General features: G+C 38.3%; 1 protein-coding gene across 1 annotated transcript in view; it reads left to right on the top strand.

Moving 5' to 3' along the window:
* Window positions 1-18,664, top strand: part of EPB41L4A (erythrocyte membrane protein band 4.1 like 4A) — a 253,363-nt gene that overhangs the window by 19,028 nt on the left and 215,671 nt on the right. The window lies entirely within an intron of this gene.

The following is an 18,664-nucleotide window of genomic DNA, read 5'->3' as shown; positions in this document are numbered from 1 at the left end:
CTGACACACTGCCTCCCAGTGTGGAGCTTACAACTTAGTGGGGAACCTGGATGTCACGATTACACAGGTTTGGGAGGAAATGGTTGTGGTGACATGAGAGTATACAACAGAGGAATCTGATTGAATGGGAGGAGAGCTTTCCTGAGAATGTGATGTTTGGGCTGAGTGGGGCTGACAGTTCAAGGCAGAGGGAGCAACCTGTGTTGCAAAGGCCCTGAGGCAGAGGCAGAAAGAACCCAGTGTGACTGGGGTGTAGTCAGGAGGAGAAAGGAAAGAGCTGGTGATATGTGATGATCATAGTGAGGGGGAGGGTGTACTGAGAGGAATATTGGTGGAAACTGGGTGGTTTTAGATGGTTTGATTTTGGCGATAGTGATGGATTCACCGCTCTGCACGTTGGTCTTACAGTGTACCTTTATTGGATGACTACCTCTTTTAACATGGGGCTAACCTTTCATTTCTCTGGTTCTAATTAAGATATTATTGTCATTTTTTTTTAAAAGGATAGACTCCCATTAGCTTCTTTCAGAAAACATCCTGGCAGTGAAGGAAATGTTGCTAAGGCCCTGGATGTGTCACCTTTCAAGTGACACATCCATATACATTTCACTCAGGGCCTATGAACTCAAGTAAGATTGGCAATCTTATTTTGTTAATACTCACAGGGTTTAGTTGATCTGATACCTGAGTCTATAGCAAAGACAGGCTGGGAGGACTGCAGGTGAAAGAAAGAAAACCAACAATCTAGACCAGGCACGGTGGCTGAAGCCTGTAATCCCAGCATTTTGGGAGGCCTATGCAGGTAGATAACTTGAGCTCAGGAGTTTGAGATCAGCCTGGGCCACATTACAAAACCCCATCTCTACTAAAAATACAAAAAATTAGCCAGGTGTGGTGGTGCCTGCCTGTAGTCCCAGATCCTCAGAAGGCCGAGGCATGAGAATTGCTTGAACCTGGGAGGCAGAGGTCGCGGTGAGTCGAGATCATGCCACTGCACTCTAGCCTGGGCGATGGAGCGACAGTGTCTCAAAAACAAACAAAAAAGAAAACCTATGTTCTAAAGAAGCATTTATTATGGGCTGTTTATTGTGGAGGCTGATAGCCCTTCACTCTTACTAACTGCTAAGGATAGAGATTTGGTAGGCCTAGGGAAATGAAACGAGAATCCTAAAAAAAGAAAAAATTCTTGTGTTTTCCGACATTGGAAAAAAAAATTTTTTTTATATTGAATGATTATTCTTATACAGTGAATGGGTTGGACTAAGTAATTTCTAAGGCTACCTTCCATCTCCAAAGCTGTGTGATCCTGATCCTGTCTACATGCTGTGCTTTGGCCAGTTTGTTTTATGCATCATTGTATGAACATGCTGTGTGCATTTCTTAGCTTAGTGGCTTAGCTTACGATTATCTCAACCTGAGTACCCTAGAAGGGAGATTTCTGGGTCTAAATACGTGGAAATTTTTAAGGCTCTTGATATGTAGGGCCAGATGTTTTCTAGGCAGGCTGCACTATAGAATAATGGTTAATGGTTAGTTTTTTGAGCTAGGAAAGCTGCAGTCAAATCCTTGACCTGCCTCTTACTAGCCATGTGATTGAGGATTTATTTAGTCCCTGACTCCCTTCATTTCTTCGTATAAAAAATGGGGAATAATAATCATACCTTCCTTATAGGGCTTTAATGAAGATTAACTGAGAATGTACTCTAGTTGCTATATTATTTTATAATCCCAGATTTCCATGAGCATAGAATATTAGCATATAAAATATCCTGGTCAATTTGACAAGGAAAATGTAAAGTTTTATTTATATTTTTTGATTACTGTTGAATTTTTTTTTTTCATGTTTATGGGTTATGTGCATTTTTTTGTAAATTCCTTTTTTTAGTATTTTAAACTACTTTATAGTAGTGGTCTCTTCTCTAAATTTATATTCGTGTTGCATCTGCCACTCACTTTACATGCACTTGATAGTCTGCGCAGCATCAAACACAGCACTCACAGTTTGGTGCTCACTAGATACTGTGTACATTTTTAAGACATATAATTCATATATGATAAGAAGGCTATTTTGCTTTGGTAAACATCATTGTTTCTGTTCTAAGATCAAGTCTATGAATTCTTTATAAGTATTTTTTACTTTTCAGAGAAACTCTCCAAGTTGTTTCCTTGGGAGTTCTTATGAAAAATCAGCTGGAGCTCATTATTTTAAGCGATCTAACTCAGAAACAGAGAACCAAATACTGCATATTCTCACCTATAAGTGGGAGCTAAACAGTAGGTACATGTAGTCATAAAGATGGAAATAACAGACACTGGGGACTCCAAAAGAGGGAAGCGTAGAAAGGGAGTGAGGCCTGAAAAAATTACCTATTGGGTATAATATTCACTATTTGGGTAATAGGCACATAGGAAGCCTAGTTCCCATGAGTATGCAATATACCCATGAAAGAAACATGCACATGTACCTACTGAATCTAAAATAAAATATTATTTTTTACAAAGAAAAGAAAAATTCATCATATTACTTGCGCCATGTTGGTCATTGCAGCTTAAAAATATGCCTATGCATATCTTGATACTTCTCCTTTCAAAAGGTGATAACTAATTCACCTGTCCTTGAGTATGAACTGGACTTACTGCTTTGGAAACTAGATTCTACAAGGCACTGTGGCCTGCCCACCCCCCGCTCCCCGCCCCATCACCTTGCTCTTTGGAAAGCCAGCTGACCTGTCATGAGGCCTCTGTGGTGAGGAACAGAGAGGTCTTACCAATAGGCACGTGACTGGACCACTTTGAAATTTGACCCTTAAGCCCCAGGCACGCCTTTAGTGGACTGCAGCCCTGGCTGATATTCTGACCGTAACCTTGCAAGAGACCATGAGCCAGAGCTACTCAGCTTGATGTAGATTCTCCTGGAGTCCTGACTCTCGAATGCTGTGTGAGATAGATGTTTGTCGTTTTAAGCCATTAAATTTTGGGGTCTTTTGTTATACAGTAGTCGTGCCATATAGGTGTCCTCCAGTGTCTGATAGATGTCTGATTTTGTTTAACACTGAAGTAAAAACTCAGTATGATATATTCTAAAACTGAGTATGTATCTGGAAGAAAATTGCTTATATAGAAACTGTAATATAAACAAAGCCTTTGTATAAAAGTGTGAAATGAGTTTCTAACATTTTTCATATTTTGTAAGCATTGAGACATGCAGAATTTATTTTCTAGAGATTAGTTTTTGGACATTTGGCATTGGTAGAGCTGGCTTTGTACCTTACGCCATTCCTTTTTACTGTGTGAAACTGCCCTGGTTTTATAGCCTCTGAGTTTCCTTCAGGCTCTTCTTTTGTAAAGAGATGGTGGTAACATCTCCTAACTCTAGCATTGTTTTGAAGCTCAAGTGAGATAACTTGTATTATGTTGTCAAATGATTAATTTAGTTTAAAGGTCTCAATTACTTTATTTGCAATTCTAGAATTGGGCAACATTTCTATAAATAGAGTAAGTGTTCCAATGAGTGGGGCAGAGGAAGCTGGCTTTATAGATGGAAAAAGAGCTACAGAAGGCAGAAACAACCAAAAGGTTGGTCATTTCAAAGTTACTTTCCTTGTAAAGTGGGACAGAGAGATAGAACAATAGGAAAAATAACTTGTTAACATCAGGTTACTTTGGGTTAAGGATTAAAACAGAGGGAGCTTTATTATTATGCCAATGGAAGATTGAAACTGGCCTATTTGAGAAATTGGCAGTTTTCTCTCTCTCCTGATTTCTCAGAAGGCCAGATAACAACTCTGTTTGGTTTGGTGACTGGAACTTTAGCATGGATGACTCCATTTTAATTTTTCAGTCTGATCTGTTGGGGCCTAGTGCAGGAACTTAGTCCAAAACAGTGGCCTCTTAGGATTTTTATTTAACAATATTAAATGCTTATTAGTACAGTGTCAGGATTATAAAATCCATAATATTTTAAAAAATGTTTGAAAATGCCAATACAGATCTAATCCAGGGAGTAAAAATTTTGAATGAAATAATTTTCTTTTGTTTGAAAATATTAGAGCTTTGCTTTTTAAATGATTATTTTTTTCCCCTTATTGTTGTTCCCCTAATCTTCTGCTAAGCCATAGATATTTTTTTTTCCATGTCTAACAGTTCTTCTCTTGGGATCAGAAATTACTTTAGCATAAGTTCACAGCTCATTAAATTAATTTAAGAAACAACTGCTTTAGAGGCCTGTAAACCAATAATTTACTCTTAAGTGTGTATTTATGTCTGGGAGCTCATAGCAGGGGGCTAAAGGGGAGAGTAATGGACTTGGAAACTCCCTTGTCAGTGCTAAGGCTGTCTCCTGCTCTGCTGGCTCAGAGACCAGTTACCCAACCAAGTTTCCATTTTGAAGGTTAAAGAGAGTTTGTTCTGCAAATCAAATTAACGATAGAGGTAGAGTGTGGGGAGAAAAAAAACCCTTGAGCTGTCCCTGCATGTAATAGTTGAGCAGGTGGATGGAGGAGAAGCCTGGACCAGATCTTTGAGAGAGCCATCCACTGCTAAGATGGGGCACAGAGCAGCGTCTTGTGTCAAGGCACTTGAGATTTTTCATATACAGGCTGTCTATTCCTAATCCTGACCTTCCCATTCTCTCTCCTCTCTTCAGTTCAGCGGTTCTGACCCCTAAATGTGCATTACAGTCACCTGGGGGAGCATTGAAAATGACCAACTAGAAATTCTAATTCAAGGTGTCGTGTGTGGGGTGTGAGTTTGGATAAAGTTAAAAGCCTCTATCAGGGGAGTCAGATGCATGAAGGAGCCTGAGAGCCAAGTGACCTGGGCTAGGTGGGTAGGCCCAGTAGGTCTGCCGATCTCTTTCCAGATTCCTTCTCTCTGCTTCCCCTGCCTCACCTCCCTTCCTTTAAAGCTCTGTTATTTAAGGCTGACTCTGGCTGGCATCAGCTTTTCATTGCACTTTTAAACTGTGACTTTAACTGCTTGCCCTTTTAAATGATGGGAAGGGAGGAGATAGATACATTTTTGTGAAAAATTGCTGGCTGTAACCAGATACCGTAGGAGTAAATTGTTAGTTTGCTGCCTTGTTGGGTTTTGAATTAATTTAATGATGTGTGAATTTATGCTGAAACAACTTGGATTTGTAAGTCTCCTCTGTGCCATGGTCCCTAGAGAGGAACTTTTGGGGTTTGGTGCCTTAAAATTTCTGTCAGTCCTGCTACAGTGCTAGAAGATTGAGATGCTTTACTTCCTTTTTCTTTTATTATTGTTATTAAAAACTAGGTGGGTAACTTTTACATTTCTTTTTAAGTGAGGAAGACAGAAAGTGTGTGTCATGACTTCTGCGTAAATGTAAGGTGTTTTTCTCTTTAATATGATTGTATACATTTTAATAAAATGTACAATCAACAAATCTTTCATATCTTTTACAGATAGTATATATTTGAAAATGTAGAAACTTCCCAAGTCTGCACTTTGGAGGTCTTGAGATAACTGTAAATATTACTTTGCAGCTCAAAGGAAAATTTGCAAATTATTTAAGACAATTACTTTTAATTATTGCTGCCTGGTAAGAAAATCTATTACCAGTCAATTTCATGCAATTCTTTAGTGGCAGTTCTTTACCTTATAGTCAATGAAATCAATGGGAAGCTGGGATTGTGGTTTGCGCAGGGGCTGGGAGGGCAGCTCTATTGGACATGGTCTCTCAGACACAAGGAGTTCATGCACCTGCCTTATATCCTGGCTGAAGCTGGATCTGGCCATGATGGAAATGGCGCTGGCACCAGTAGCCCTCTGGGGACCGTTTTAACCACCTGACAGTTAAATCCAATAGCATATTGAATTAAAACAGGCTGAAATATTCTGTTACCAGAAAAATCTCGTTCCCTGAGCGTCCTTTTAAATCAGTATTGGGCCATGTAGATTAAATTAGAATTTTTTTTGTTGTCCTTAAAATAATTACTATAAATTACTATAAATGTGAAACCTTTTAAAGTATATGGAAATCAACATTATTAATTTTTAAGCCAATGAAAATTTATTAATGAAGGTTTGATGTCCCATTGGAAATGATTTAGCATTAGACAGGAGTAATTTGCTGTAAGGGTATTTTATGTAAGATTTGAGCCATTTTATAGGCTAGGTTTACGAGGTTAGCACTTCAGAGGCTGTTTATTTCTTCACTGTACATTTTCGGAATTCAGCATATGATGTCCCTCAGTAGGTGATAATGCCTTTGTTATGTCTTAGTGCAAACAGCTTTGCTTGTTAAAGACATGACTAACAGGCTGAAAGAATGCAGTGCATCACTTCATTCCGTTATGCCTTTAGAAAGATAAAATGTTAGATAGGGTTGAATTCTTAAAGTAGCTAGAAATAAGAGTAATTGAATGGACTAATTAAACCACATTTAAAAATTCAATTATTTGGCTAACAAGGAGCTCACAACTATTTCTGAAACAGTAAACCTTAGAGGAAAAAAGAAGTAATGTCCTAGTTTCCGATAATTTCATACATATGGCCCACATTACTTCCAGAAACATCCTACCAATTTGAACACCCACCAGGAGCTTGTGAGACTGAAACCTATATTAACTCTAGTGATATGTATTTGAAGATTTGAGAGATCCAAATCTGCATGTAAAAAAATATATTGGGGAGGTTGAATATGACCAATTTTGGTTTGCTGAGTTTTGTGTCCTTTGTTCTATTGGGGTCTCTCTTAAGATGTTCCAGATTTGAGGATATCTCTTCTCACTGACTTGAACTAAAATTCTTCTAATTTCAATAAGGAGACAATTTTAGTGGATTACAAGACAGACTGGTTAAAGGATTTTTTAAATTGATTGTGCTTTTGGCACAATCAGTTTAGGTAATGGGATTTACTTTTCTCTCAAAATAACTAGTATGAAGGCTGGCAGTTCAGGGTTGGTTCAGAGGCTTAACAACGTATGACTCTAGATTGGCTTTTCTGTGATTTTCTTGGCCTTTTAAAAAATGGTTGCCTAATGTTAATTAAAAACGTGTTAGCATCTCTGGGATTCTGCCCTCTCTGTGATGGTTTTCCATGCTATGCCTGTACTTTTAAAATACCCTTTATTGGACTTTCTCCAAATTTCCCAGGTTGAATCTGTGTGTTTCTTTCCAGGGCCCCGACTGATACAGCTATGTCTCTTTTTTTATCAGAGGGGAGCATTTTTCCTGGAAGCACCACTTCCCCATTGGACTTTCTTTCCCTCTGGTCCTTTTGGTCAGAATGGAGGTCACATTTTGAGGCTGTAGGCTGAGGAGGGAATACATAGCAAGCTCTGGTGGCAGGAAGCTTCTGCTGGCAAGGGCTTCACCTGCTCCTTACAAAAGATAAAGCTGAAACCATATCCAAGGATGACATGTGTTACTTCCAGCTCTACCTGAAGGGGTTGTGGGCCTTGGAGCCTGAACTGCTCATGCGGTGATCAGGACTGGCAACCCTAGCCAAAGGATGGGGTTGCTCAGCTCTCTTTGTATTATCTTTCCCAGCAGATATTGAGACCTAAAAAAAAAATTATGTCTCCAAAACAGAGGCAAAATTCCATTATGACCTACCTTCCTTCCTTCCTTTCTTTCCTTCTCTTTTTCTTTTTTCTTTTTCTCCTTTCTCCCCCTCCCCTTCCCTTCCCCCTCCCTCCCTCCCTCCCTCCCTCCCTCCCTCCCTTCCTTCCTTCCTTCCTTCCTTCTTTTTCTTTTTCTTTCTCTCTCTTTCTTTTTTTTTTTTTTTTTGGAGACAGAGTCTCATTGTGTCACCCAGGCTGGAATGCAGTGGTGTGATCTTGGCTCACTGCAACCTCGCCTTCCGGGTTTATGCAATTCTCCTGCCTTAGCCTCCTGAGTATCTGGGATTATAGGCACATGCCACCATGCCCGGCTCATTTTTGTATTTTTAGTAGAGACAGGGTTTCACCATGTTGCCCAGTCTGGCCTCAAACAACTACCTCAGGTGATCCGCCTGCCTCGGCCTCCCAAAGTGCTGGGATTACAGGCGTGAGCAACATGCGGGCCTCTTTCTTTCTCTCATTCTCTATTTTTCTTTCCTTTCCTTTTCTTTTCTTCTTTCCTTCTCTTTCTTTTCAAAAGAAGCTTCAAGCAGGATTTTGATAGGCACTCATCTTCTTTAGTTTGAATATGCCCATGTCTAAACTATCTTCCCAGGTAGTACATACCTTCTGCTCCCATCTGCTTCCACAAAAAGGAAAAAATATGTGTTTGGCTGCAACAGAAGGTTTTCAGTCTCTGAGTGGAGATTTTACTGATGATTGGTCACAACAGAGTCATCTTTGCATTAAAAAAAAATAATAGTGAAGTTAGACTTTGGTCTGCCTTAATTGCAAATGTTATATATTTTTTGCCTTTAAACTCAGGTTAAAGTAATTCTAATTTTAATATAATTAAATCTGTGATTTTTAATGGATTCTTAATGTTTTAAAGTTAAAATCCTTCCCTATTCAGAATAGTCATCCATATTATCATTTTTTGTTAGTTTTATTGAGATATAGTTCACTTATCATTCAGTCTACCCACTGAAGGTGTACAGTTTAGTATTCTTTTGTATATTCATAGACTTGAGCAGCCATCACCACAGTCAATTTATAACTTAAGTTTTATCACTTTAAAAAGAAACCCTGTATCCTTTAGCTGTCCCCCTATCCTTCCCACCTCCACGCCAGCAACTCTTTACCTACTTCCTGTCTCTCTAGATTTGCCTATTCTGGGCACTTCATGTAAATGAAATCATGTAACATGTTGTCTTTTGTGATTGAGCTCTTTTACTTGGTGTAATATTTTCAGGGTTTTTAATATAATAGGTATCAGTACTTCATTTTTATGGCTATCTTTTTTTTTTTTTTTTTTTAACACTTTTAACCTGTCTAGAATTTATCTTGGTATATATAGATAGAAATTGTTTATTTATTGATAGATAACTTTCTGTCCCAATATAGTTCGTTGACTGTTTTTTAGTTTACAGTTCATTTGTTTAAATTTTAGGGTCTTATACATAGGATTTATTTCAGCTTCTCCCCCACTCCTATTTTATTGATTGACCTATTAGTATACCAGAAGTTGTCTGAATACATACAGTTCATTTATTAAATATTTTATTCTTCGATTTGGCCAGCACCCATCCTCATCACTTCTTTGAATTGCTCTTTAATTTATTAGTAGTTCCCTTATGTCTTTTTTCCTTTAAGCCTTAATTTTTGCCATTATAAAAATTGCCAATGGGATTTCAATCTGATAGTGTTAAACCTGTCATTTCATTCTGAGAGAACTCCAGATTTAGCTTTTGCATCCAACAACATGTTCAGCCTCTCCATTTATTCAAATTTTTCTTTCAGTACACTTTTACAATCTTTTGTCATTTAAATCTTATGTCTTTTTAAGGTTATTCTGTAATGTCACAGTTTTTGTGTTACATTTTAAATGTTGTTTTTATTTCATTCTTTTAAAAAAGCAGATTATTGCTGGTTTATAAGAAAGCTAAAGAAAATAGTTTATCTTGTATTTCTCTATTTTGCTAAACTTCATTATTGGCTCCACTTAATCTATAACTAACTCCTTTGAGATTTCTTGACTATTCTACGTTTCCCAGCCTTTGGGAGCCATCGTTTCTTTAAATGCCTAAGTTACATGAAATGGAGTGCACGTCCTGTATGACTGGAGAGTGTTCATCTAACCTTTCACACATATTTATTTCTGAGGATCCTCTGGGGAGAGCGTTGACTTGTCTTGATTGGCATTTATTACCTCTTGCTTCGGACTTCCCTTTCCAGCTTCTCAAAGGGTCACTGCTGGCTTCTTACAACTTCTTTGCTCCAAAGCATTTTTCCTTTTCTACTCGGTTACTTCCAATGCAAGTCTGGGTTAAATGTAACCAAATTTATTTCTCAGGTTTGAGGATAACGTAACAAATAATAGATGCAATGATTGCTCAGTAAGTTGGAGAGAAGCTAGGAATGTGGGAAGAATTAGAAGCCACCAAGGAAAATTCCACAACTGGGTATAAGACACACCTACTTCCTGTATACTGTATCTTTTAGCTGCTGGCTACTTCCCCTTTTTCTGCCTTGTTACTGGGACTGTTCACCACACCCTGTCACATCAAGTGACAGTCCCCCCTCCTGTCTTTTTGCTATATCCTTCAAAGACCAAAACATTCAGAAGATGTCGTAATTATCCTGGAAGAGATATTCTTACTTTACTAATGAAACAGTTAACACCACAGTCTGAATAGCTACGTTTGAATTTTTCTACTGGGTCAGAATTTCTCCAAGAATAGCCCAGGTGCTTGACTCACACATGCAGGATTTATCTTGGGTCATTCCCAAGGATGGATGTGAACCTGCACTCAGGGTTGCAGTCTTTGTCCTCGTTGCAGGTATAGTCATATCATCTGCCAAATAACAGCAGGTGTGCTCCTAGTTTCTGAAAGTTGCTTCCTTTCTTTTCTAACCATTATTGGTTAGAACTTTTTTTTTCTTGAGCCTGAACTTAGGTTAGAACTATTGAATAATGTGAAGAAATGGTGGTGACTAATGGAGATACTGCTCTTCAAAATATGATTAGATTGTCATTAAAAAAAGTAGGGTTAAGGAAAGAGCTTTTTCTTCCTAATTTATCAAGAATTTTAAAAGCCAGAATGGATGTTAAGTTATATCACATACCTTTTAAAAGTGCTAATTGAGTTTTTAATAAAAATTTGACTAACTGATTTATAATACCATATTATAAATTCCTTAAAATGAAAAAATGCTTCCATTCCTGGAAGAAATTTTACTTTATTATATGCCATTGACTCTGGTTTGCTGACATTTTTTTAGAATTAGAGTAACTGCAGAGATATTTATCACCTGAAAGGTGGAGGTTAGCCAGTCTCCTGATTGTCCTTCACTTTGGGAGGAGCCCCCTCCTCAGTGTGGAATTGGTGGGACATGCTGCCCTTTTCACATTATGGAAACCTGTAGGACTTTGGTTCTTATGAAGACAGGGGAGAGTTCAGAAAGTTTTCTCAGCTCTGTCTGGTTGTGAGAGGCCAGCAACAGTGGTGATGTGTGTCCTGCCGTTGCAGTGTCAAGGCAGCATCCCAACTTTAGGACTTGACCTTTGTCATTGCTTCTGCAACTCAGCCTTGTGTGAATTTGGCTCACTTTGTGAACTTGGTTTTCTAGATTTCCCATACATTCTGTGAGATATCAGTATACTTCCAGAAAATTGTTTCTTTGCTTAGGTTTGCTAGATATGCTTTCTGTAGCTTGCAATCAAGAACCTAACTGTTAGAATTGCACACTGGATGGAATATAAATGGATTTTGGTTCAAATTCTGGTGCTTTCAGTAACTGGCTTTAGGTGAGTCACTTTAACCTTTCTGAACCTCATTTATAAAAATTCAGAGAGTGGAAGGGTTAAAGATAATGTATACCAAACATATAATCTTATAGTAGGCAGTCAATGAATTATAAGCAATTACAAAGTGGTCTGTAACAGGTTAATAATTCCTTACAATTCTGCAATCCAAAAGTTCTGATTTGAATTTTTAAATATGTCATTTGATTCAAACACCTGACCAGACTTGAGTATATCTGAGGAAACTACCTGGCTCTGTTGTGAAGTAATTTTATAGTCTTGATCACATTTACTGTAAATATTCATGCATTTTTACAGCAGAATATCATAGCTGCCTCAGACTTTCTGATGGTATGGGAAATATACTGGTTATCCCCAAAAGGTGCCTTTCTGAAATTAAAAATGTTTGAATCTTGAAACACATCCGGCCCCAGGAGTTTTGGGTAAGGGATTTGTGAAGGATTGTTGATATATACTGGCCTACAACCAGAGGGAGTGTAAGAATGGTCCGGGAGAGTTTTTCTGAATATCAGCGTCCTCTGGGTGACTGAAATATGTGCTGTCTCCTTTCCCTTTGGTTGAATTAGGGGTGTGTGTGTGTGTGTGTGTATGTGTGTGTGTGTATGTGTGTGTTATGTGTAGAGGGTGGGTTTCTCTTACTTTTTGGTACTGAAGTTACACCAGCATCATATAATTGGGGACATTTCATTTTTTCCCCTGTGCTTTTAATAGATTATGTAATCAGAGACAGTGTTCTTCAAAGCTTGGAAGAGTGTACTTTAAAAACTTAGTTTTTCTGTTTTTGAAGTTACTCTCCAGGGACTTGAAGAACTAAATCTTCCCCCATAACTGGTATATTCAAGTGTTTTCCCACAATTTATCTATTGGTTAAAGGATTTTTAAGCAGTGGCATTATGGATGAGAAAAAATAGCATCTATGGTCAATTTCTGTCTTTAGAGTTACTTTAACATTTTGTAGACTATATAACATAATACAGAATATATAAAGTTATGACAACTAAGTACCATTTTGTTTCAATGAAAAACATTTTAATAAAATAATTTTATTGAACAAATGGGGGAGAGGGAGGGTTAGTTATAAACAGGTTGATACCTTTGTGTGCTTTTCTCACTGATCCTTGTTTTCAGTTCCTTCTAAATCTGACTAATTTTTCTCAGGATTTGGTTGCATGAGTTTCTTAATTTGGTGTGATACCCTCTGACTGCTCCTGTGTGGTCCCTCACTCCTGCAGCTGTTCTCTGGGACTAGGCCTAAGCTCTCTAAGAGTGCGGAGACATCTGATGACCTAGCACTTCTCCTTTGGGTAACAATGATTAATCTGCTCGGACAAGTAGATTGTATTTTGACTCTTAAGTTTTGAGTTCCTACCTCAGATAATAAAATAGAGAAATTGTGTGGCTTTTAATTTCCTTAAAAGTGTCTTCTTAAATTTGAGTAGGTCAGTGCTTTCAGCAAAAGGCAGCTCAAATTGCCTTTCTTATGTCTTATAGAATTACATGTAACTAATCATATTTTGGCAAAAAGTGTTTGATTCTAGATTTGGACATGTTCCATTAAGCAGTTGTCTTGACAACTCTCTGTTACTTCTGGGGAATGTATTGTGCCTTCGGGTAAGTCTTAGATCAAAGTCTGAGTTTGGTAAATGCTGGCCAGGACTTCTCAGAATGGCTGAGGTTTCATGTTAAGAGTTTTTCATCTTTTTATGCAGTTTGCTATTGGTGAGCTCTCACCTTCCTTTTGCAGATGAGAAAGCAGGAGGGATTAGGCATGTATCCATTTTAGTGTTTTCTCCCTTATGGCCAAACTCCAGGATGATCAGAGTGCTGTTACAGACTCGATCTCCTGCTAAAAACTTTTCTCCTCTTTACTGTCATTTCTTCAATATTCAGACCGGCCTTTGTGTTCCTTATTTTTTGTTTCATCAGAATTTGTCCATAGGAGGGATGATTTTAGAGCTTTACTCTTATTTTCAAAAGTATTTTGATGTTATGCTCAGGCTTTGTTGTGGGATACAAGACCTTATTTTTCAGTGAAGGGATTTTAGATGTTTAGCCTATGTGGGGAAAATCTTGGGGACTACTAATTGTTTTATAGGTTTAGTCACAGGAAGTATTTAAAATGCTTGTAGTTATTAATTTTAAGCTAAAATTATAAATATTTGGGGATCATGTACACACTCTTCTGTCTCTGTTGATGCCCACTGAAAGCTGGTGGGCTGGCTTGACTTCCCCGGGGCACTTGCCTCTTGGAATGAGTATCCACCAAGAGAATGCACTGATTTGGTGTTAGCCCAGTGTGCTCCACCACCTTTGTAAAGGTGTTCGTGTATGTGCAGCTTTGTACACCCCTGCATGGTCATATACACCTGCATATACCTAATTCACAGGAGAGCAGATATGGACTACTGGAGAAGACCACAGTGGAATGACTACCAACTTCAGTCTTTGATGCAAAAAGTAATGTGGATTAGAACTAGACTTAAGCCCTTTAGAAAGGTTCCACTATGGAGGCCACCCTACCGGCCATTCAAACAGCCCTTGTTTCGTCTTTCCTGGAATCATGACTATATGTTGAACGTTTAGTGAGGTAGTTTGTTTTAGAGGACATGCACAAAAAATATACTTGAACGACTAGAAGAAAACTCAGTAATTCTAAGTGTGTCTCAGAAAAGCGTCAGGGAACTGAAAGTGAGGGAACAGGGATGACTTCTGGAGTTGCCCTGTCTTCTTCACAGCCATCTACCTCAGTGGATCTACCTTAATTTGCATGAGTTAAATGATTGTGTGATGTGCCTTCTCTGCATTACAAATTTTGTTGTTAATTTAGGAAACACTATCTGGGAAACTCTCTAGATTTCTTATGGCTGTTAATCTGTATTGTTAAAATATAATTTATATCCCGATTATCCTGGATTTTTTGCTTTTTAAGATTATATCAGCTGTGGAACTCCTGAATTCTGACGGATATAAAAGATTTAGAAATTAAAGAGTAGACTACAAGGCTAGAAAACTACTCTCTGATTCAGACAACCTGCATTCTTAGGAGTAACAAAAATTTTGCAAGCTGTATACAGCATTTCCTACAATCATGAGAGGAACAGACATTAAGTTTTACCAAGATGGGATGCAGATGGTAGTGTGGCCTGACAGAGGTCGGGAAATACTAGGAGTATCAGGATAGATTGTGAATTTTCCCTCTCTGGAGAGCTTTCAATTTAGGATAGATTTTCACCTTTTTATGTTGAAATACATTTCTCCCTGAAGATGGAAACGTGAATCCTTATATCTGTTTTAAGGGCTGTACTTGTAGGTAGAAAGCAAAGGTTGCATCTTGTTTGTTTTTGGACCTGGTGTTTGTGCATTCAGAGTCTTCCAACTATGAATTAAGTTACAGGTGGGTTCTTATTGTCCTAGATATGCTGTAGAGTTGTATCCTTTTTTGTTCCCCTGGAGAGCTGGGTTTGTTGTAATGTGAAAGATGTGGGGGTTAGCAGTGTGATTTTTTTTTTTTTCTTTCTAATTTGTGTGAAGATGTTAGTTTCTGGAAGGCAGCTCTGGAAAGGTAGTGGTACTGGGCAGAGTGGGGTTTTAGTTATCTTGCACCTTTCTCTAAAGAGGTACAAGAGATCAAAGAGAGTAGCAGCAGAGAGTGGGGTCCACTCCAGGCTGTGGTGTTTTCTAGGTTTGATGGCTAATATTATGTTGAGGGTCACCATGGAAATAATTGGTCTTGGCACAACTACAGGATGCCCCCTTTTTATTGAGTAAAATTAGTTGGATTGCTGGGATTCATGAATCATGGATGAAATGGTTGAGTTAAAAATGGCCAGTAAATGAAAATCTGGAGCACACTTAAAGGTCATTTCCAAGTACTTGCTATTTGCTGCAGTCAGGGTTTAGTGGGCCAATAATAACCTTTCATTTCTTTTAAATTAAACTTTTTATTTGAGATAATTCACATGCAGTTTTAAGAAACAGTACAGAGAGATCCTGTGTCCCTGTGCCCAGTTTCCCTCAATGGTAACTTCCTGCAAAACTATATTTAGTATCCCAAGTAGGATATTGATATTGATATTGATATAGTCAAGGTACAGAGCGTTTCCATTATCTCAGAGATTCTACATATTGCCTTTAAACAAAAACCACACACACAAAAAAACAGCATCTTGTTCCGTCACCCAGGCTCAGTATAGTGGCATGATCATGGCTCATTGCAGCCTTGACCACCAGGGCTTGAGTGATCTTCTCACCTCAGTCTCTTGAGTAGCTGGGACCACAGGTGTGCAACACAGTGCCTGGCTAATTTTTTAATGTTTATGGAGACGGGATCTCCCTATGTTGTCTAGGTTGGTCTTGAACTCCTGGGTTCAAGTGATCCTCCTGCTTCAGCCTCCCAAAATGCTGAGATTAGAGGAATGAGCCACCACACCCAGCCACATGTTGCCCTTTTATAGACATACTTTCTTCCTTGCCTCTTTCACCTCTTAAATTCTGGCAACCAAGAATCTGTTCTCTAGTTCTATAATTTTATTTCAAGAATGTCATATCAATGGGATCATACCTTTTTGGTTGTTGTTTTCGTTTAGCATAGTTGCAGGGTTTTGCATGTGTCAATAGTTTGTTCCTTTTTTATTGATGAGTGATGTTCCGTGGTATGGATGTACTAACACTTAACCACTCACCTGCTGAGGGATGTGTGGGTTGTTTATCATATTGACTTCATGAATAAAGCTGCTGTGATCACTCATGTACAGGTTTTATGTTTAAATATAAAATTTCATTTCTCCGAGCTAAATGCCAAAGAGAGAAAAAGCTGGGTTGCATGGCAGTTGTGTGTTTAATTTTTTAAGAAACTGCCAAACTATTTCCCAAAGTGGCGATACCATTTTACAGTTCTACCAGCAATGTATGCGTTACTCAATTTTTTTTGCGTCCTTGGCAGAATTTGATGGTGTCACTATTTAAAAAAAAAAGAAGCCATTCTGTTAGATATGTAGTGATATTTCATTGTGGTTTTAATTTGCCTTTCCCTAATGGCTAATTATGTGGAACATCTTTTTATGTGCTTATTTGCCATCTGTATCCTCTTTGGTGAAGTATCTTATGTCCTCTTATGTTTTTTGCTGATGTTCTGAATGGATTATTTTTCTACAGTTGAGTTTTGTGAGTTCTTTGCATATTCTAGATATTAGTCCTCTGTTTGGATATATAGCTTGCAAACTTTCTCTGAGTAGCTTGTCTTTTTAATCCTCTTTCTAGGGTTTTTGCTTAGCAGCATTACTAAGTTTGATGAAATCCAGTATGTCAGTTTTTGTTTATATTTATGCTTTTGATATTATCAAAGCCAACCCCTGGGGACAGTTATCTTGCCCCTTTTTTATAACCTAACCCCTGGGAGGCACAGACATTGTCAGTCATTCATTCCCCAGGGATGTCGCTCCCCTCTAAGGATTCTTGTCTTTGACTCATGACTAGTCTAATTCATGAAGTCAGTTTAGATCCATCAAACCAAAGACAAATTACAGTGAATAGGTACCAGGAGATCATCATCATTGCAATGTACAGCGTAATTAGGGCCCATGAGCTCCCTCCACCAAAACAAACTTGCCAACCTTCACCAGCTCAGACCTGCACAGTCCTGGCTGGGCCAGCAGTGAACCTACCTCAAGGGCCTGAGGAGCATGATGGCATTTCTCATAGTTCATTTAGCGTGTTTATAACTGCTCATTGAAGAATTTTTGTTTTATTAGTTTTTATCATGACTGCATCAAAATTTTTATCAGATAATTCTAACATCTCTGCCATCTTGGTGTTGGAATCTATTGATGGTCTTTTCTCTTTCAGTTGGACTTTGTGGTTCTTGGTATGATTATTTTCACTGAAACCAGAACATTTTTTGTATTACGTTTGAGACTGGATCTCATGTACACTTTGTTTTAGGTAGCTTTTTTTTTTTAAACAGAAGAAGTGTGTGTGTGTGTGAGAGAGAGAGAGAGAGAGAGAAAGAGAGAGACCTTGTTAGAGTCTGTGGGTCAGTGTCTTCAAGACAGTTGGGTTTAGGAAGGGACGAGGTGATTGTCCCCAGGGTAGACTCTGGTGTTCCTGCACCACTTTCAGTTCACTCTGGAACCGTAGTATTTCTTGCGGATCCTCTGAGCAAGTGAGTCTCAGCTCTGCCCTTTAAAGTGACCCAGTGGAGCTAAAAGTAGCAACAACAAAACAGAATGTTTCCTTCCTCTGCAGGGAGATTCTGATCCTGTTGATCTGGGGTGGAGATTAGGCATTGGTATTCATAAAAAGCCTTCCAGGTGATTGTTATGTGTAGCTAGAGTTCAGAGCTGCTGCTCTGCAGACAAAGAGAACCGAATGTTGAATATCACATTGTGGTTTCCTACGGTTTTTAAAAGCCTTGCTTTCAAACTCAAGAGTTTTCTGTATTCATTCTAGGTGATTTGGTTTCCTGCGGTTTTTAAAAGCCTTTCTTTCAAACTCAGAATTTTCTGCATCCATTCTAGGTGATTATGGGTAAATGTGAAAGGCTACTGGATAGACTTGGCCCTTCTTTTAGTAGTGACAGTCTTGCCTGAGAAAAATAATGTTTTAAATTACCTTCTGACCTCCGTCCCAGGCAGAAATCAAAACAGATCTTTTATAGAGTAGAATGTAAAATTTGCATGCATTTTTAAAGAAGGAGAATAAAACCCAAACCAGGTATGATTCTGGAGAAAGCATATATTCATGGTGATCTCCAGCACTAGGAGTGTGCATTCACACAGTTCTCTTCTGGGGTAACTTTGGAACTGTTTTAAGATGCACCATGAAGAGCTGGAAGGCAAAATATTGCTGAGTAATTATAACTCTTATTGTTATGTAACCTAGGAGATTGGGCCAGAGTGATGTTTGATACTGTGAATCATTTTTATATAGAAGACATGACTTCTTTTCATCATCTTTAACTGTCAATGTATTTATTCTGACTACAGATAATTCTTTTAATGCTACTTTTTGCTCTTCTTTTTGTCCTGCAGCTTTGGGTGATGAGAGTCCCATGGCTCTGAATTCTAAACTTCTGTTCATTCTCAGAAGATTAAATCAGGAAACTGTTGGATAATGACAACATTCTCAGCCTTTTTGTTTCCACTCCCAATCACTGTCAGCATAGATGAACTTCTTTCTTCATGGCTAAGGTTAATAACATCAGCTTAATAGTCTTGTTGGGGACTTGAGTTATTCCACAGGGATACCTCTGACATTTGAAGAATGCTATTTA

This window comes from Aotus nancymaae, unplaced genomic scaffold, assembly GCF_030222135.1.
Source record: "Aotus nancymaae isolate 86718 unplaced genomic scaffold, 86718_ANA_hifiasm-v0.15.2.pri h1tg000014l, whole genome shotgun sequence".
Classification (NCBI taxonomy): domain Eukaryota; kingdom Metazoa; phylum Chordata; class Mammalia; order Primates; family Aotidae; genus Aotus; species Aotus nancymaae.
Note: the sequence above shows the minus strand (reverse complement) of the source record. Positions and strands in the feature narration are given on the sequence as shown.